Source organism: Podarcis raffonei, chromosome 1 (genome assembly GCF_027172205.1).
Source record: "Podarcis raffonei isolate rPodRaf1 chromosome 1, rPodRaf1.pri, whole genome shotgun sequence".
NCBI lineage: Eukaryota > Metazoa > Chordata > Lepidosauria > Squamata > Lacertidae > Podarcis > Podarcis raffonei.
Window position 1 is genome coordinate 117,366,565 of NC_070602.1, and position 21,240 is coordinate 117,387,804.

The window sequence follows — 21,240 nt, forward strand, 5'->3', positions numbered from 1 at the left end:
CTGCAGATGGTGACAGCAGTCACGAAATTAAAAGACGCCTGCTTCTTCTTGAAAAGCAATGACAAACTTAGACAGCATCTTAAAAAGCAGACACGTCACCTTGCCAACAAAGGTCCGTATAGTTAAAGCCATGGTTTTCCCAGTAGTGATGTATGGAAGTGAGAGCTGGACCATAAAGAAGGCTGATTGCCGAAGAATTGATGCTTTTGAATTATGGTGCTGGAGGAGACTCTTGAGAGTCCCATGGACTGCAAGAAGGTCAAACCTCTCCATTCTTAAGTAAATCAGCCCTGAGTGCTCACTGGAAGGACAGATCCTGAAGCTGAGGCTCCAATACTTTGGCCACCTCATGAGAAGAGAAGACTCCCTGGAAAAGACCCTGATGCTGGGAAAGATGGAGGGCACAAGGAGAAGGAGACGATGGAGGAGATGGTTGGACAGTGTTCTCGAAGCTACTAACATGAGTTTGACTAAACTATGGGAGGCAGTGGAAGACAGGAGTGCCTGGCGTGTTCTGGTCCGTGGGGTCACGAAGAGTTGGACACGACTAAACAACTAAACAACAACAACAATCGGCCAATTGCGACCAAGTGAAGATACCAGGGTGCCAGGATGGCACCTGACATCTCCACCACCTGGAGGAGCATGCCTGGGGGGGTCCTTGGATCTTGACTGCTTTCACACACCCACATCCTGTAGAACTCTATCAGTTATATTTTAACTGCACAATCAGAATGAATTTCAGGAATCAAAATGCTTTTTCTGTGCAGTCTGAGCAGGAGGGTGCGGAACGTTATAGTTAATTGCCGTAGCTTGCCTTCACTTAAATACCAGCCCACCCCTTGCCCTGCTCACAGTTGTGAAGAATTTTCCTATGTTAGGAATGGTCCGTGTCACCATTAAGAAAAAGAGATCAGAATATGCCAATATGTATGTGGATTGTCCCTGGATCAAGTGACTTTTATTCTTTAAGTTATCAAAGTTCCTAACTTAGCTAAAGGTTGTCAATAATAATAATAATAATAATCAATAAACAACAACATATTAATTATACCCCATCCATCTGGCTGGGTTTCCCCAGCCACTCTGGGTGGCTCCCAGTAGAATACGATAAAACATCAAACATTAAAAACTTCCCTAAACAGGACTGCCTTCAGATGTCTTCTGAAAGTCAGATAGTTGTTTATTTCCTTGACATCTGATGGGAGGGCGTTCCACACTACCAAGAAGGCCCTCTGCCTGGTTCCCTGTAACCTCACTTCTTGCAGTGAGGGAACCGCCAGAAGGCCCTCGGAGCCGCACCTCAGTGTCCGGGCAGAACGATGGGGATGCTCCTCCAGGTCATCTGAACTAGCCAGATGTTTAACTGGTAATCAATCACAGTCAGTACATCATTTGAAAAATGAGACTTTAGAGCTGTGTTGCCCCCAAATGGCAACCAGACCTTCCATTTTGGCGACTGTAACCATGGTTTAAGGAACCATTTGGCTCTTGGTTAGTATACAGTGGTACCTCGGGTTAAGTACTTAATTCGTTCCAGAGGTCCGTACTTAACCTGAAACTGTTCTTAACCTGAAGCACCACTTTAGCTAATGGGGCCTCCTGCTGCTATCGTGCTGCCGGAGCATAATTTCTGTTCTCATCCTGAAGCAAAGTTCTTAACCTGAAGACTATTTCTGGGTTAGTGGAGTCTGTAACCTGAAGCGTATGTAACCTGAAGCATATGTAACCCGAGGTACCACTGTATCTGTCTTTCTAACATTGTTGACCGCCTCTTGTGTTGCAATGATTGGCACCGCAAGCCACTATTTGGGGGGCTGTGCCCACCTCTTTATGTGCTCTGTTGCAGGTTTCCCCTGGAGATCAGCAGGTCCGCACATTTCCCCCTCCTGATGCAGAAATCAGGACGCAAGCCTCCCCAGTCTTTATGGATCAACTCTTCTCCAAGCATGATCCAAAAGAGCTGCAAAGCAAGCTTCTCCCCTCTCTCTTCCTTATTCCCTTGTCCCATTCGCCTGTTGCATGGACAGGAGGGTCTCAAGAACTGTACACCTGGTGTACAGTGGTACTTCGGGTTATGAACTTAATTCGTTCTGGAGGTCCCTTCTGAACATGAAACTGTTCTTAACCTGAGGTACCACTTTAGCTAATGGGGCCTCCCGCTGCTGCTGCACCGCCACTGCACGATTTCTGTTCTCATCCTGAAGCAAAGTTCTTAACCTGAAGCACTATTTCTGGGTTAGCGGAGTCTGTAACCTGAAGCGTCTGTAACCTGAAGCGTCTGTAATCCGAGGTACCACTGTACGTGGCGTGAGCAGCTAATTTCCAACTAGAACAGCGATGTCCCCCAAACTTTAGATGCTAGACTAAGTAAGGTTGGGGGTCACCCCACTATTTTTGGAAGAGATATTCTGACAAATGCACAGACAGACAAAATGCGGCCTGGCGTTTATAAGATGTAGATGGAATCCGAAAATATATTTTTTTGTATTTCATACCACATACTGTGTAATGAAGACGTTCCAGACAAAAGTCCAATTTCATCTGAAATTTGGTAGCTTCGTGAACATTGTTTGTTTTCATGTCAGGCAGCCGCTAAAGTGTGGCATTCTTGCATACGTAGCATATTTATTCACACGAGAGTCTGGCGTTTGATTTGATGAATATATTTAACAGGCAGGATTACAGAACCTGCTTGGAGCAGTTCACCATAAAGGAAAGGAGCTTTCCTGCTCAAGATATACAGGTCCTCCCCCCTCCCCCCCCCTATTTAGCATAAGAGAGTCCTTGTTTATCAAAATAGTGATGCAAGTAAAATTGTTTACATTTTCAACACTATCAACATCCATCATCTATGACAAAAAAAATCAAGAAAGGAACGCTCAATCATTGTCAATCAAAGGTGCTAAAATATACATAAACCAAAGCATGCAAAATGTATTACATGCAAACGGAACACAAGGTTACCAACATATCAAACAAAAAACCCCACACAAATAATTATAAATCACTCATAGACCTATTTACGCATCTTATAAAGCTGTCTGAAGGTGGGTAACCATAGAAACCCCGCAGACTAAGTTCACCATTTTAAAGTTTGCATTTATTTTAAAACGCTGCAAATTATGTCCCCGTTTCATAAAATTCGTGGGGGTTTTTTATTATTATTTTAGAGCCCAATGGTTTTCTTTGTTTCCTAACCATTGCCCAGAATGATTTTTCCATCTCAATTACCGATAATTTGCTTTTTAAAAATTGCATTCAAGCAAAAAGATAACAGTGTTATAAAAAAATCAATATATTTTAGCCTTGCAAATTAATATTGCTAACTTAAAATGGAACACAAAATGATACACATATAAATCACTCTGATTTTAGCGTTTTATTACAAGTGGATTTCAACACAGAGACTCCCCCCCCCCCAAAAAAAATGCAGTGTTGTAAGGAGGGAGGGAGGGAGGGAGGCAGGTTACCGAAATTATCTGTTATAGCTAAATTGATAATAGTATTTTCAATTTATGGTTCTCCCTGACAATTACAATTTACACGGTGGCTTAATATTTAATACTATTATTAGTACTGAACGTTCTATAATTTACTTCATAATTTGAATTAGAGAAATATTTGTAGTTCAGTGGCTCCTACACTTAAGACGTAATGCTCAGTGTGTATTTCATTATGCAGATGAGCAATGAAGGTTGTCCAACATGATTCAAATGGGTCAACACTATTTTCCTATTCCCATTAATCATTCAGAGAGCTAAAAGGGAGGGAAAGTATTGAAAACTAAACCAGAAGATTTTTGAAAAACCACCCTCACCTACTGCTTGCTAAGTATTGTATCCACATCACTGAAAAGAATAACTGGGCAGCCAATATTAAGAATTAGAAAAAGAGGCATTTGCGGTCACACGGAAGAGACCAAATTTCCTCTCAGGTCAGCGAGACAAATTGTTTTGGCGTATACACACATGGAAGTCCATTAGGTTTTCAGAGGACATTTGCATCGGTAGCAAACTTAGCACAGAGCAAAAGTGGGTGGCAGAGTTAATCTGGTAAGAATTCAGACTGTAGTCAAGAACTCCCATTGCAGTAAATGGGGTCGGTTCAGAGTTATTACCAATTGTTCACAGAATGCATCAAGGCTGCAGGCTCCATTCTCCAACTAAGTGGCCGGTTGCACGCAAGGCCAATTTTTATACACAGCAAATTGTTGGGAAAATTGTAATTTGTAAATGAAGAAGTACTGCTGTGAAAAGGTGAATCTCTTCTGCCAAGTGTGAGGAGGGGCACTAAACAGACTAGGAAGCAAAGGAGAATTATATGGGGGGGGGAATTAAACGCTGGTTCACCCAGGCCATTTCAGCCTTTGGTTGCTGCCGCCTTCATCTCAGCAGCAGTTGATGGACTACAACTACCATAAGCCCCAGCCAGCATGGCCAATGATGGGAGCTGTAGTCCAAGAACATCTTGGCACCATGTTGGCCACCCAAGCTCTAAGTCAAGCATGGGGAACCTATTGCGCCCAAGCCAGCTCACCAAGAATATGGGGCCCTCTTTTTCACAGCCACACAAGTGTATACACATGGGTTGGATCCAGAGTTCATGTGAGCAAAACTCTGCTTATGGGATGCTCCCAGTTAGGGCTCGGCGATATATCGTCCCAAACCGGTTTGAAGTCCATATCATGATATCGGTTTCACAATTATTGACTTGGCAACATATCATGAATTATGATGTGCTTGTGTGTGTATGCTATGCAAAAATCTCAATATGGGAAAACTCATGAAGCCAGCCAGTGCTTCTCTCTCTCGAAGAAGAAGAAGAAGAAGAAGAAGAAGAGGAGGAGGAGGAGGAGGAGGAGTTTGGATTGGATATCCCGCTTTATCACTACCCAAAAGAGTCTCAAAGCGGCTAACATTCTCCTTTCCCTTCCTCCCCCACAACAAACACTCTGTGAGGTGAGTGGGGCTGAGATACTTCAGAGAAGTGTGACTAGCCCAAGGTCATCCAGCAGCTGCATGTGGAGGAGCGGAGACGCGAACCCGGTTCACCAGATTACGAGTCTATCGCTCTTAACCACTGCACCACACTGGCTCTCTCGAGTCCTGCAGAGCCTGTTAACCCTGCTGGCTTAGCTCTCCCTTGTCTCCTGCAGGCGGGAGCGAATCAGAAGAGCAGGCGGCAGCAAAAGTCACAAAGTGGGAAAAACCATGAAGTCAGCCCATGCTTCTACACAGCTCCATCCTTCTTTCAGACATTGTCATAAATCGGTATATCGGCATGTTTAGCTGGTGATATATCACAGTGTTGAAAACCAGGTATTGCCCAGCCCTACTCCCAGTGGGTGCGGGTGGCGCTGTGGTCTAAACCAGAGTTTCTTGGGCTTGCCGATCAGAAAGTCGGCGGTTCGAATCCCCGCGACAGGGTGAGCCCCCGTTGCTCTGTCCCAGCTTCTGCCAACCTAGCAGTCAAAAGCACACCAGTGCAAGTAGATAAATAGGTACCGCTGCAGCGGGAAGGTAAACGGTTTTCCATGCGCTCTGGTTTCCGTCATGGTGTTCCAGTGCTCCAGAAATGGTTTAGTCATGCTGGCCACATGACCCGGAAAGTTGTCTGGGGATAAACACTGGCTCTATTGGCGTGGGAAGCAAGATGAGCGCCGCAACTCCATCGTCACCTTTGACTGGACTTAACCGTTCAGGGGTCTTTTACCTTTACCATGATATGATGTGCTTGTGTGTGTATACTATGCAAAAATCTCAACATAGGAAAACTCGTAAAGCCAGCCAATGCTTCTCTCGAGTCCTGCAGCCCGTTAACTCTGCCAGCACAGCTCTCCCTTGCCTGCTGCAGACGGGAGTGAATCACAAGAGCAGGTGCCGGCAAAAGTCACGATGCGGGGGAAACCGTGAAGCTAGCCAATGCCTCTACACAGCTCCATCCTCCTTTCGGATACTGTCATAAATCGGTATGTCATGGTGTTTAGGTAAAGGTAAAGGGACCCCTGACCATTAGGTCCAGTCGTGACCGACTCTGGGGTTGCGGCACTCATCTCGCTTTATTGGCTGAGGGAGCCGGCGTACAGCTTCCAGGTCATGTGGCCAGCAAGACTAAGCCACTTCTGGCGAACCAGAGCAGCACACAGAAACACCATTTACCTTCCCACCAGAGCGGTACCTATCTATCTACTCGCACTTTGACGTGCTTTCGAACTGCTAGGTTGGCAGGAGCAGGGACCGAGCAACGGGAGCTCACCCCGTCGCAGGGATTCGAACCGCCAACCTTCTGATCGGCAAGTCCTAGGCTCTGTGGTTTAACCTACAGCGCCACCCACGTCCCATCATGGTGTTTAGCTGGTGATATATCACGGTGCTGAAAACCAGGTATCGCCCAGCCCCACTCCCAGTGGAGGATGTGGAAGGAGCAGTTCAAGCAGATTCTGCCTTCTCCCTGCAGCCCGTGTCCCTTAAAAGGATCTGCTGTGGAGGATTGGGGTAGTGTGGCGGGTGACGCAGAGGAAAACACTGAGAGCTGCCTCCTCATTGGTCCCCTTCCTTCAGCAGACCTTGCCTGGACCTTGGTGCCTTCCACGCTGAATCCAACTCGTCAAGCATTTTATTTGTACCCTGCCCGTCCTCCCAAGAGCTCAAGACACGAATCTCAGGTTATGCAATTTCACAGCTGAGCACAAAACATGCCCATGCTGTCATCTGCGTAGTGGCATCCAGAGTGGAGCAGCGGTTAGTGTGCCGGACTTAGACCTGGGAGATCCGGGTTCACATCCCCTCTCAGTCATGAAGCCCATTGGGTGACTTTGGGCGAGTCAAGGTCTCTCAGCCCTAAATTTCCTCACAGGGTTGCTGTGACGAGACAACGGAGAGGGGAAGAAGCGTGTATACCATCGTGAACTTTCTGGAGAAAAGGTGGAACATAAATGTAATAATAAACGAACACGGGGAAGGTGCACAGCTAAGACTGTGTCTCCACCTAACCTGGTAATGTTTACTCTGACAAGCAGCATCTCACCCTGAGGATTATCTAGTTCAACCCCCTGCAATGCAGGAATATGCAGCTGCCCCGTATGGGGATCGAACCTGCAACCTTGTCGCTATCAGCACCCTGCTCTAGCCAACCGAGCTATCCATGTCTTTCAGATCGCCTCCCAGCTGCTCCTGAAGAACAGAAGAAAAGACCTGGTGGATCAGGGCAAATGCCTATCTAGTTCATTATCCTATCCCCACAGTGGCCAACAATCCACCTTCATACTGGAGATATTGGGACTCAAGTGTTCAAAATTAGCCAGGTGCTAGTCACGTTTTGTGACTAGCACAGGCCCAATGGCGACCACATGGATATCTCTGGATGCCAGGCTGGCGACTGGGGAAAGCAAAATGTCACTTTGTTGTTGTTGTTTTTTAGTCGTTTAGTCGTGTCTGACTCTTCGTGACTCCATGGACCAGGCACTCCTGTCTTCCACTGCCTCCCGCAGTTTAGTCAAACTCATGTTAGTAGCTTCGAGAACAGTGTCCAACCATCTTGTCCTCTGTCATCCCCTTCTCCTTGTGCCCTCCATCTTTCCCAACATCAGGGTCTTTTCCAGGGAGTCTTCTCTTCTCATGAGGTGGCCAAAGTATTGGAGCCTCAGCTTCAGGATCTGTCCTTCCAGTGAGCACTCAGGGCTGATTTCCTTCAGAATGGATGGGTTTGATCTTCTTGCAGCCCATGGGACTATCAAGAGTTTCCTCCAGCACCATAATTCAAAAGCATCAATTCTTTGGCGATCAGCCTTCTTTATGGTCCAGCTCTCACTTCCATGCATCACTACTGGGAAAACCATGGCTTTAACTATACGGACCTTTGTTGGCAAGGTGATGTGTCTGCTTTTTAAGATGCTGTCTAGCTTTGCCATCGCCTTTCTCCCAAGGAGCAGGCGTCTTTTAATTTCGTGACTGCTGTCACCATCTGCAGTGATCATGGAGCCCAGGAAAGTAAAATCTATCACTGCCTCCATTTCTTCCCCTTCTAATTGCCAGGAGGTGATGTCACTTAGGGAAGGATTTGAAATATTTTCCCAGAAGCTTGAATTAGTTCTATTCCAGATTGTTTTATTTGTATGTTTTAACGTGTTGCAAACCACTTTGAGATTTGTTCTTTAAAATATAAAGTGGTATAAAAGTGGAATGAATGAATGAATGAATAATAATAATAATAATAATAATAATAATAATAATAATTTAACATCCCATAGGTGGGAGGGAAACAGAGCCTAGACACTGCATTGTGGTGACCACAGCCCAGGTTTAAGGTGCCATTTGGTGATTAGATTATATATCTGAGTTTCTAACACTGCTGGGACTTGAACCAGGGACCTTGTGTACACAAAGCATGTGAATCTATCACTGCCCTCTCTTATCCACTGTAGCCAAATAAATACTTGGGCCACCTGTACACAAGTGGGAGGGAAGAAATGTGCATATTGTATCTTGTGAAGCACATTGTAGGTATTTCGCAAGGGAGTACATGGGTCAAGAAGATTATCTCACCTGTGTTGCTTTTCCTACTTGGAAGCAGCCCCGAAACTCCACAGAGTCATAAAAAGTAAATTGCATCAAATCACTGGGTGCAATCGTATGGAATGATCACATTTGATCGCGACCCCTGCTAGGTTAACTGGTGATGAAGCAGCTGTTCAAAGAGACTCGCCTGAGTTTCAACAAGAGAGAAATAGAAGCCCCTACCTGAGCGCAGGGACGCCAGGCTGAATCGGATGGTAGATTTAACAAGACGGGCGAAAACTGAGAAGCCACCGCGGAATATTGTTTCTTGGAAGAGGTGATGGAAGGAGCCCTGATCTCATTAAGTTTGCAGTGCGGTTGAATTCCTACAAAAGACCAGTCAGGCTAATCCAAGCCTTGTCAAGAACATCACCCCCTGGGGGAACCTTCACAAGGTTGATTCCCAGGGCAAACTGGCCATTTTAACCCTGGAGTGGGCAACCTGCAGCTCTGCAGGTGTTGTTGGATGAGAACTCCCATTATCTCAGACCGATGGACATGCTGGAGCATATCTGGAGGACCACAGATTGACCATCGCTGCTTCAACCTACACAGATTGGCAGTCATTGCGAAGCCCACTTAGTAGCACGTATGCGTGGAAGGTGGTGTTGTTTTTTAAGTTTAAATTACTTTACTTACTAAATCCAAAGGTCTGGTACATGTGTTATTCCATGCAGCAGCAAGGAGATGCAGAGTTGTTGAACAAGCCAGGGCTAGGAGACCTATTAGCCCCCCCCCCCCCGCTGCCCCAAGATTACAATTCCCATCATCCCCATCCAGAATGGCCAGCAGGATGGGTTGATGGGATCTGTGTAGTTCTGCAGCACCATGTGTGGAAGTTTATGACTTGGATTTCTGTTTCCTGTGGAGTTGCTCGGAACAAAACAAAACAAAACAAAACAAAGCCAAAATCTAAGGGATTAAATGTTCACCACTCCGATGCATTGCCTGGAGTGCGCTGGAACAAAGATACAGGAATAGCCACACAATCAGAACTGACAGAGCCCAAATAATAATGGAGCAAGCCCATGCAATCAAGCATTTCCCTAATCACACGTGGAAAGTTTAAATAATAAAAAGGCGCCTTCAGCTGACCAGATGCAGCCCCGCCACAAAGGCAGAAGATATAGAGCAACCGCAGAGCGCACCTGTTTCTTCAGCCCCTCTCTCTTTGAAAGAGAAAAGGCCCAGCCTGGGGCCTGTCACAGCATACCCCTATTTTCACAGCAGGAAAACACAGCAGGGCATTAGAGCTGTGCTCACGCCCCCCCCCAGCCCCGCATTCACACAGAGAGAACACCTCCTGACAAGGAATGGCCCACCCTTCTCTGCTTCAAGGCCAGAAGGCGCAGAATTGCTGTCACCTTACCACCAAGCTGTGATTTGATGGAGGGGCAGAAACCTGACCAGGCATCCAGCCTGGCCTGGTTCTCTTTGGGAGAAGACCGTTCTGCAGAGGAGGAAGGCCGAGAGCTCAGGCAATCTGAGCAGGAAACAAGCGTAACCCCCCCCCCCCCGAGATTACTAGTTATAAGGTTACTACGACATGTGCACAAAGGCAGTCATCGTCAACACTCGGGCATGGTTTTCACAAAGAGTAAGTTTCCTTGACTTCTGGAATTGCAAAACGTTCAAAGCACCTCAGAGATGGGCAGGGGGTAGAGGAAGAAGGCAGTCAAACGACAGGTAAAAAAGGTAAAGGACCCCTGGACAGTTAAGTCCAGTCAAGGGAGACTATGGGGTTGCAGCGCTCATCTCGCTTTTCAGGCCGAGGGAGCCGGCGTTTGTCCACAGACAGATTTCCAGATCATGTGGCCAGCATGACTGAACCGCTTCTGGCGCAACAGAACACTGTGATGGAACACATAACGCATGGAAACATCGTTTACATTCCCGCCACAGCGGTACCTATTTATCTACTTGCACTGGTGTGCTTTCGAACTGCTAGGTTGGCAGGAGCTGGGGCAGAGCAACAGGAGCTTACCCCGTCGCAGGGATTCGAACCACCGACCTTCTGATCGGCAAGCCCAAGAGGCTCAGTGGTTTAGACCACTGTATGCACAGCTCATACTGTTTTACTTCAGACCCTCCAACATTTCTCTGATGAAAATAGGGACATCCTATTCCATACTAATAATTTATACCCCGCCCCTCTACTCTGGGCGGCTTCCAACTTATATAAGAAGAAAATAAAACACTAAAAAACTTCCCTGTACACGGCTGCCTTCAGATGTCTTTTAAAAGTTGTGTAGTTTCTTAACTCCTTGGCTCGGGGGTCACATGTCTCCAACATTTCTCTGATGGAATGGGGACGTCCTAAAGAAAAGCGGGACATTCCGGGATCAAATCAGAAACCTGGGCTGTTTCTGTAAACCCGGGGCTGCCCTCGGAAATAGGGATGTAGTGGTACCTCAGGTTACATACACTTCAGGTTACATACGCTTCAGTTTACAAACTCCGCTAACCCAGAAATAGAACCTCGGGTTAAGAACTTTGCTTCAGGATGAGAACAGAAATCGTGCGCCGGCGGTGCAGCAGCAGCGGGAGCCCCATTAGCTAAAGTGGTGCTTCAGGTTAAGAACAGTTTCAGGTTAAGAACGGACCTCCGGAACGAATTAAGTGCTTAACCCGAGGTACCACTGTACTTGGAAGGCCTGTAACTTTAGCAGTTAGTGTTGTGCTGCAGCACATGGCGACACCTACGGAAACGGACTTGGGTGAATTCAGCCGCTTGGATCCTTTTAATCAGCAGGTAGGCAATTAATCACCTCTCCAGCGGGCTTCCCTGGGGACCCTGCTCTGTGACCCTTTTCTGTCCAAACAGGTGTAAGGAGAAACGGGGGGAATGCGCTTCGTCCCACCGCATCATCAGCATGTATTTGATATGCAGCGCCGCATTCCCCTCCCCTCCCTCCGCCAAATCAGGCTCTTTTCTTTGTTGGAAGGGGACTGGGCTTGCATGACGGAGAATCCATTACCACTCGGTTCAAACAATATGAAACTAATTTTGGTACACAGGAAGAAACAAATGGGAAACAGTCGCAGGGGTAGCCCGCTCCAGCTACAGAAAGTGCTTTGTCAATGAGGCCGGCAATCAGCGTTTGTTTCGGGGCTCGTTGCGGCTCGCCGTGCCTCTCAGTAGGCCTGCACCTGCTGTTTTGCACATGATCTGAGGCAAGAGCGCAGCGCAGATTGCTTGCACAGTTGCTCGCTGCCCTGTGTTTCGTCCCAATTAACACCCCACTTCTGAGAACTAGCGCAGAATTAAGCCCTCTTCTTCACGCTTTACTCGGGTAAAGAGGGAAAGCAAGTAGAGAGTAGGGGGGAGGGGAGACCCCCAAGCACATGGCTTCCTTAGGATGAGTGCTGCTTCACGCAGAGGCTTCTCTGTATTCTGGAATCCTAAGCAATCAGAGTCCCAGGATCCAAGGAAGACTTCATGTGTAGAGAAAAACAATGGCGCCTTCATTATACAGTACACCTTTAGGTGCCAGGCAAAGACGTTCCTTTCTAATCAGGCCTATGGTTGATTCCTTGTTGTTCCTTTTTAACCAGGCCTATGTCCTATGGGACGCGGGTGGCGCTGTGGGTAAAAGCCTCAGTGCCTAGGACTTGCCGATCGAAAGGTCGGCGGTTTGAATCCCCGCGGCGGGGTCCCGCTGCTCGGTCCCAGCGCCTGCCAACCTAGCAGTTTGAAAGCACCCCCGGGTGCAAGTAGATAAATAGGGACCGCTTACTGGCGGGAAGGTAAACGGCGTTTCCGTGTGCTGTGCTGGCTCGCCAGATGCAGCTTTGTCACGCTGGCCACGTGACCCGGAAGTGTCTGCGGACAGCACTGGCCCCCGGCCTCTTAAGTGAGATGGGCGCACAACCCTAGAGTCGGACACGACTGGCCCGTACGGGCAGGGGTACCTTTACCTTTACCTTTATGGTTGATTTGATTGACATCCTATGCCCTTTTAAAATGTGTTTTTTTCAGGGCGGGGGTTATTGGGGTTTTTTTATTATGCATTTTGTGGTTTCATATTTTGATTTTATTCTGTGAACCGCCCTGAGACCTCTGGGTACAGGGTGTAAAAAGGTAAAGAACCCCTGGACGGTTAAGACCAGTCAAAGGTGACTATGGGGTTGCGGCGCTCATCTTGCTCTCGGGCCGAGGGAGCCGGCGTTTGTCCACAGACAGCTTTCCAGGTCATGTGGCCAGCATGACTAAACCGCTTCTGGCACAATGGAACACCGTGATGGAAAACAGAGCGCACGGAAATGCCGTTTACCTTCCCGCCACAGAAGTACCTATTTATTTGCTTGCACTGGTATGCTTTCGAACTGCTAGGCTGGCAGAAGCTGGGACAGAGCAATGGGAGCTCAATCCATCATGGGGATTCAAACCGCCAACCTTCTGATTGGCAAGTGGCAAGAGGCTCAGTGGTTTAGACCACAGCGCCACCCGCACTTTTTATATAGGGTGGTATATAAATTCAACAAACAACAACCACAACAACAACCCACATCAGAAGGCCACACTAGTTATGCCCAGACTTCAAAAGTGAAGCCCCACAACCCCTATCTTCTTGCTTTGTCTCTTCACACAAGCAAAGCATGAAGAGGGCTTCAGGTAGATGGTTTTCAACCAGTGTGCCGTGGCACCCTGGGGTGACTTGAATGATGGTCAGGGGTGCTGACCATCCCTCCTTCCTTCCTTCCCTCCCTCCTCTGATGAAAAAATAACAACACAAAGTCGGAAACTCCAGTCCATTTCAGTTTATTTCAAGGGGTAAAATCCTAAAAAAAACCCTCAACAATTTCAACCCTAAAAGAAGCTCAGCAATATCAATCCTAAAAAAAGGTCAATAACTTTGGTTGGCTCTTTGGTCAGCCCCCACGGCCTTTCACTTCATCAAATCTGGCCCTCTTTGAAAAAAGTTTGGACACCACTGCTAATCAAATAGGCAAACGAGATGCGCTTGTCTACATTTTCATGCACCTCTGTGCCATCTGATGCTGGTCATCTTTGAAAAAGTGTGCACTGAAACAGCACCCAAAAGGGGTAGGGACAGAACAGGGGAATGTGAACAGGAATGTTCAAGTGATGCACACGACGGCCCAAAATGGAACTCCCGTACATGGGGAGATTCTCCTGTAGCCCACAGGGGAGCCGCAGAAAGAATGGGGTTGGTTAAGGGAGCCGTGGACTCAAATAGCTTGGAAACCTCTGAGATAGATACATGGAGCATAACTTGTGGCTATTAGCCTTGATAGCTCAATGGAACCTCCATGTACAGAGCCAATATACCATCCTCTGGCAGACAAAGAACAAGAGAAGATCATCACCTGTGTCACCTGCATATGGGCACCCAGCATCAGGCTGGCCACTCTTAGGAGCCAGTGTGGTGCAGTGGTTAAGAGTGGTAGTCTCGTAATCTGGTGAACCGGGTTCGCATCTCCGCTCCTCCACATGCAGCTGCTGGGTGACCTTGGGCTAGTCACACATCTCTGAGTCTCTCAGCCTCACTCACCTCAAAGAGTGTTTGTTGTGGGGGAGGAAGGGAAAGGAGAACGTTAGCCGCTTTGAGACTCATTCGCTTAGTGATAAAGCGGGATATCAAATCCAAACTCTTCTTCTTCTTCTTGGATACACCACGGCCTTATACCTGAGGTAATATGTGGTTGCCAATGCATAACTGGGAGCCTTCAAGTGCGCTCCTGATTGCACATTGGCAAGGGAAAGCAGGCTTCGGCCTCTACCACCCATCAGCCAATAAGGGGCCAGAGCTGAAGCCTCCTGAATTGGTTGTGCATGGTGCTTTGACGTCCCAACTTTGGGACGTCAAAGCACCAATCACCTGACATCATTGTGATGTCACATGATTGACAGTAGCCAGACCCACCACATACTACACTTGACCTGCAGATCCAAAAAGTTTCCCCATCCATGTTGTAGTGACCTGGGGAGGGTAGCTCCACTGTTCTTACCCACCACAACAGCTGCCACTGACCATATGCCTTCATAACACATCCTCAGACCTTCATCAAAGGCAGTTGCTGTTAATGTTAAGGATCAATAGGTAGGCAACCACATATTTCTTCAGCACCTTGCTTCACATTAACCTGGGCTTCTTAAAAAATACACATAACTGAGTTAAGATTGGGGTTGAAATCTTAAACCTACTTACCAGGGAGTAAGCCCCACTGAATTCAAAAGTACCTACTTTTGAGTAAACATTGTTAGGATTGTATTATAAACTAGAAACTTCACCACGTTTACACTTGCATTCCTTACATCTGCAACATGGCAAAACTACGTAATACTGTTCTACCTTACACATATGCTTGACTCCTTGTTTCATAACACACACACACACACACACACACTGGTGGAATCTACACACATATAAAAAACGCTGTGAAAATGCTTTTTTAAAAAACGTTTTGAAAAATATATTGAATTTGCCATAGCTCACTGTCGCCATCTAGTGTCACATTTGTATATTGCAACACACTTAAAACACTTTATTTGCAGTTAATTCCATACACACAAGACTGGCATAAACATTATTTAAAGACCTGTTTTGACTGTGCATGTGTAAGACAGAGGATATTAAATTGTTTAAGCTATGATCCCTACCGGCTCCTTGACCTTATCACTTATTTCAAAAGTTGTCTTGGGCAGTGTGTCTTCCAAACACTAAAGTGCATTTTTTACTTTTCTAACACCATAGGCCACTCAAGCTAATAGCAAAGAAGGAAGAGGTGGCCATTTGAAAGTTTTACGGAATCACTCTTAATACCTTTCTTTGTAGTAGCAGTACAATCAGTTACAGGGAGAGAAAGAGGGTGCTTGTTCAAGTTCAATATGCACAATATTATTTCCCCTCAGACCTGCTCCTTGCTCCAAAAGTATGCATGTTTTACTAGAGACTCAAATCTCTTGCCCTTGTCTGAAGTTTGGTGTGGTATTCAAATCGATTCCCCTTCGACTTCCATGCGGCATTTTAGTTTAAGCACAACATCTGGACTTTATAGGCAAGGCCAGGAGCTTTTCCAGAGTTCAGTGGGAAAGTCAGAGCTGTAAAGTCATTGTCAATTAACTCAATGAATTAATGGCTCAATCTGTAGGCCAAAAAAATTAAATGAAAACTCAGAGTTTGTGATCAAAACTGACATGGTAATAAACCCACTGACAAGATTCATACATGCAAGAAAGCATTGCAGTAGATAGGGTTGCCGTGCCACCTGTTCACTTTTCACACAAAGGACATGGGAATTGTAGATGTTGAGCAAAACATGACCTATTATTTTATGAAAGAATAACCGTATAATTGTATGACTTGTTTTATTGTCTTTGGTTTACTGAGTTTGCAATATTTTATTTTATTTTATTTTAAGGGTACACCACTTCAGTAATGCTCTGCTGCAAAGCGGTGAATGAATCTGCAAACAATCAAAACAAAAATCCGACAATGGCAGGTAGAGAGCAGGTTGGTTATGGCAGGATAGCCAGAATGGTGTCCTTTAGATGTTCTGGACTACAACTCCCATCAATCCTGATAATATGCCATGCTAGCTGGAGCTGATGGGAACTGGAGTCCAGCAAAATCTGGAGGGGACCAAGTCAACTATACTCCAAATAAACCCCTAATTTCCAAGGTCAAACACTTTCTAAAAACTACTCTGGTATATGATAGTGTAAGTCAACAACAGCTGCATTTTGAGGGTTTGTATCTGTTGATAGAGGGACGCGGGTGGCGCTGTGGGTTAAACCACAGAGCCTAGGACTTGCCGATCAGAAGGTCGGCGGTTCGAATCCCCTCGACGGGGTGAACTTCTGTTGCTCGGTCCCTGCTCCTGCCAACCTAGCAGTTTGAAAGCAGGTCAAAATGCAAGTAGATAAATAAACCGCTCCGGCGGGAAGGTAAATGGCGTTTCCGTGCGCTGCTCTGGTTCACCAGAAGCGGCTTAATCATTCTAGCCACATGACCCGGAAGCTGTACGCCAGCTCCCTCAGCCAGTAAAGCGAGATGAGTGCCGCAACCCCAGAGTCGGCCACAACTGGACCTAATGTTCAGGGGTCCCTTTACCTTTACTATCTGTTGATAGAATTCTATGACTAATTTTTATAAACAGTTCATTTATGTTTGTTGCATTTTTTGCCCTGTTCTTTCCAGATATTCCATGGATGGGATCTGCAAAGTCTTTAGCATCTTTTTCCATGGCTTCTCTTACATCGTTAAGATCACATTTATTTCCAGCAATAGCAGCAACTATGTTGGGATATCCATGCTACCGGAGTTCTTCCACACAGCTCCTTAAAATTGAAAACGTTTCCTCTTTTGCGATGATGTCATAAACATAAATAGCGGCTGCAGAAGCTCACTAGTCCATTGGCGCTAGAGCGTGAAATCGTCTTTAACCGGCTGTATCCCATATTAGGAATTTACGCAACCCATTCTGATACTGCGCTGTCTTTCTCATAAAAGATGCTCTAATTGTTGGATTGATGTTGGGATCAAAGCGGTCTTCTACAAAGCACTATATAGTGCTTGATATGCCCACACCAGTGTCCCTCCAGCAGGCAAACTCTGAGCTCTCTCAGAGCCATTGCTGGGGAAAAAGAGACAGCTTGCTTCTAAGGAACAAAGCCAACCATACTCTCCCCACTGGAAAAAGGCACAAACTGAAGAGCCATTGTCGCCCTCTCCCTCAGTCAAAAGTCTCTCTCTCTCTCTCTCTCAAAAAGAAAAAAGAAAAGAAAAAAAAGGCATGGAAGATGACCTGACCAAAAATCCTGTCTTTCCTCCCACCCAGTTCCTAGTTACAGGTAAAGTCTCCTCCTTTTCCACTTTGGGCCCCACAAAATGGGCACCATCTTACAGGGCTCATTGACAATCCTATTACAGTGGTACCTCGGAAGTCGAACAGAATCCGTTCTGGAAGTCCGTTCGACTTCCAAAACGTTCAGAAACCAAGGCGTGGCTTCCGATTGGCTGCAGGAAGCTCCTGCAGCCAATCGGAAGCTGTGCCAGACGTTCGAGTTCCAAAGAACATTCACAAACAGGAACACGCAGTTCTGGGTTTGCGGCATTCGGGAACCAAAACGTTCGACTCGCAAGGCATTCGGGATCCAGGATACGACTGTACTAGATGAACTTCCGTGCACCAGATTCAAAATTATCTCAGCTAAACTGAAATGATTCAGACATTATTATTTTTATTACACCCCGCCCATCTGACGGGGTACCCCAGCCACTCTGGGAGGATTCCAGCATACATAAAACCATAGTAAAACATTATCATCATCATCATCATCATCATCATCATCATCATCATCATCATCATCATTATTGCTATACTGCCCTCCATCTGAGGAGCACAGGGTGGTTTACAGTATAAAAACAAACAAAAATACCCACCCGGCCCAGTTTAAAAGGGTGTAGATTGTTTAATTAGGCAAAAGCTTGGGAGAAGAGGAACATTTTTGCCTGGTGCCTAAATAATAATAATAATAATAATAATAATAATATCTGTAATAAGGGCGCCAGGAGAGCCTCCCTGGCCTAAGTTAACTCATTTTAAGATGAGGCCTATTGACGCTCCTGGCCTTTTTGCCCTTCCAACAATTTTGAGGGCTGAGCTAAGTTACTCTAGCAGCATCCTGCAGCCTAGAATCCCTGCAAACTGTAACTTCTCAAGGTTTGCAGGTCGTGGGACCGAGGACCAGAAACCCTGGGAAGTTATAATTTGACCCTTGACTCAAGCCCCTATAGGGCACATGTGTATACTATTTCGTTCAGGAGCCTGGGGAAGATGACAGAGATGGTAGGAAAAGGGGGCCGATTGGTTAGGGCACCATATGTCCCTCTCTCTTCCCTCTTTCTGCTGTCGCTTGGTTTGCTGAAGATGTAATGCAGATATTCCTCCATTTAGGAGCTGATTAGATGTGTGGTCAAAGAGATGAAGCTGAACCATGCACTGGTTGACGAGTGTGGCAGAACATGATGGAAAGGACAAGAAAACACTGCCCTGACCTAGCTTTTCCATTTCCCAGACATGTCTGCTCTCCTCCAGAGCTGGCAGAAATTTAATAGCACATATAAGAATCAGATCAAGAGAGCCAGTGTGGTGTAGTGGTTAGGAGCGGTGGACTCGTAATCTGGTGAACCGGGTTCGCGTCTCCGCTTCTCCACATGCAGCTGCTGGGTGACCTCGGGCTAGTCACATGTCTCTGAAGTCTCTCAGCCCCACTCACCTCACAGAGTGTTTTTTTAAAAAATGTATTTTTATTAAAGATTTTCTTGATTTACAAAGGTATGTGGAATGCCTCTCGTATTTTTTTTCCACGTAGCAATTTTTTTTTTTTACAAATCGTTTTCATTTGTTGAGACATTAGGAAGAATAGGGTGAAAGAGGTGGAGGGGGGGAAATATGAGTGGGGTTGGGGTCGGGTGGTGATGTTTCTGTTGTACTTAATATATGTGGGGTTTTGTGTCAGCGTTTCTTGTGCGGGTTCTCTGCTGTTCACTTGTGTTCCACAGAGTGTTTGTTGTGGGGGAGGAAGGGAAAAGGAGAATGTTAGCCGCTTTGAGACTCCTTCGGGTAGTGATAAAGCGGGATATCAAATCCAACCTCTTCTTCATCATCATCATCAAAGCTCCATCTAATCCAGCAGATGTAAGAAACAGAGTCTTACGGCACCTTCAGTCTAATGATTTTATTGTGGCAGAATCTATCTTTAAGGCGCCTCAAGACTCTTTGCAGGGTTGTTTTTGTTGTCGTCCCCCCGTAACAGACTAACACAGTTACCCCTCTGGAAACTGTAAATGTAAATGATTAAGAATAAAAATGGCTTGGTCTTATTAACGTAACAGCCACCCCCTAGTCCCAAGAGACATGATATCAAACAGGTCCAACCTCAGGAGATTGTGGAGTGTCCTTTCTTGGAGGTTTGAGATTCCTGCATTGCAGGGACTCTGTCTTTATGACCCTTCGGGTCCCTTCCAACTCTACAATTCCAAGATTCTATAAATTCCCAGACTAGAGGATTTTATTAAACAATAGTCAAGATTGGTAAGCAATATTGCCAGGTTACTCAAGTGCATGCTTCTTTTGGTTCAGTTGCGTTTTTGAAAGCCAGTTTTAAATGAATTCCCTCAGCCATTCCTGAAGTTTACATATTTACCATAAGGTAAATTTCTATCTATTTCTTACATTTTTTGCGGGGTGGGGAGTTAAAACCATTAGCAGATGAAAGAGAGAAGTTACCGTTAAGTGTTCTCAGCAACTGCCAGCTTTTAATTCTGCACCTGTTAATCCACTCGAGAACAGCATATAAAATACTATTTAACATTTTTATAGCACTTTTCATCTTCAAAGAACTTTGCAAATGCAAACTAATTAACCTGCCAAAGAAGTAAGTATTACCTCTCTTTTGTGGCTGCAGGTTAAATTGTTTTGTCTGCTAACACCCAGTATGCATTTCAAGATCAGAGGCTGGTGGTTTCTGGTCCTTGATCCCATGCTCATGAATTTCACACACACACACACACACACCAGTTGGGGACGAATATCCCAGTTCCAAGAACTAGGGATTTATAGCCCACTCCTATACAGGGTTAAGCATGCTTAAGCCCACTGACTTAACTAGCGTTAAATGCACTAAACACCCCCTGTGAACAGACATCTAGCAATCCCTGCTATTGTGTGTGAGGGCATCTCATTGAGGTTTCCAAATAATAGCTCCTCATCTTACTAACCACTTCTGAAAGGGTTAATTAAAAACCGAAGCAGCTTGCTAAGCAGCAAATAGCCCGGATAGCTCAGTTGGTTAGAGTATGGTGCTGATAACGCCAAGGTTGCAGGTTCAATCCCACCATGGTGCATATTCCTGCATTGCAAGTGGTTGGACTAGATGATCCTCAGGGATTTTTTCCAACTCTACAATTGTATGATTATATGAAATAAGGCTTGCAATTTGCAGAGAGTGGTTGAGGGGGAAAAAAGAGAACAAGCAAGAGGGATGGAAAGATTAATAATAATAATAATAATAATAATAATAATAATAATAATATATTATTTATACCCCACCCATCTGGCTGGGTTTCCCCAGCCACTCTTGGCAGCTTCCAACAAAATGGTAAAATACAATAGTCTGTTAAACATTAAAAGCTTCCCTAAACAGGGCTGCCTTCAGATATCTTCTAAAAGTCTGGTAGTTGTTTTTCTCTTTGACATCTGGTGGGAGGGCGTTCCACGGGGCAGGCACCACTACCGAGAAGGCCCTCTGCCTGGTTCCCTGTAGCTTGGCTTCTCACAGCGAGGGAACTGCCAGAAGGCACTCGGCACTGGACCTTAGTGTCTGGGCAGAACAATGGGGGTGGAGGCGCTCCTTCCGGTATACTGGACCGAGGCTGTTTAAAAAAGGTCAGCACCAACACTTTGAATTGTGCTCGGAACCGTACTGGGAGCCAATGTAGGTCTTTCAAGAGTAGTTGTAGTTTCTGGGTCACCTGCAAAGGTAGCCCACGTAGAGCACATTGCAGTAGTCCAAGCAGGAGATAACTAGAGCATGCACCATTCTGGCGAGACAATCTGCGGGCAGGTGGGGTTTCAGCCTGCATACCGGATGGAGCTGGTAAACAGCTGCCTTGGACACAGAATTGACCTGCGCCTCCATGGACAGCTGTGA

The 21,240-nt window shown here is 46.0% G+C and overlaps 1 protein-coding gene and 1 pseudogene across 5 annotated transcripts in view; both read right to left on the reverse strand.

Moving 5' to 3' along the window:
• METAP1D (methionyl aminopeptidase type 1D, mitochondrial) overlaps window positions 1-21,240 on the reverse strand; it is a 99,957-nt gene that overhangs the window by 69,707 nt on the left and 9,010 nt on the right. The gene's annotated exons all lie outside the window — the stretch shown is intronic.
• Window positions 7,128-17,271, reverse strand: LOC128402058 (ras-related protein Rab-22A-like; annotated as a pseudogene).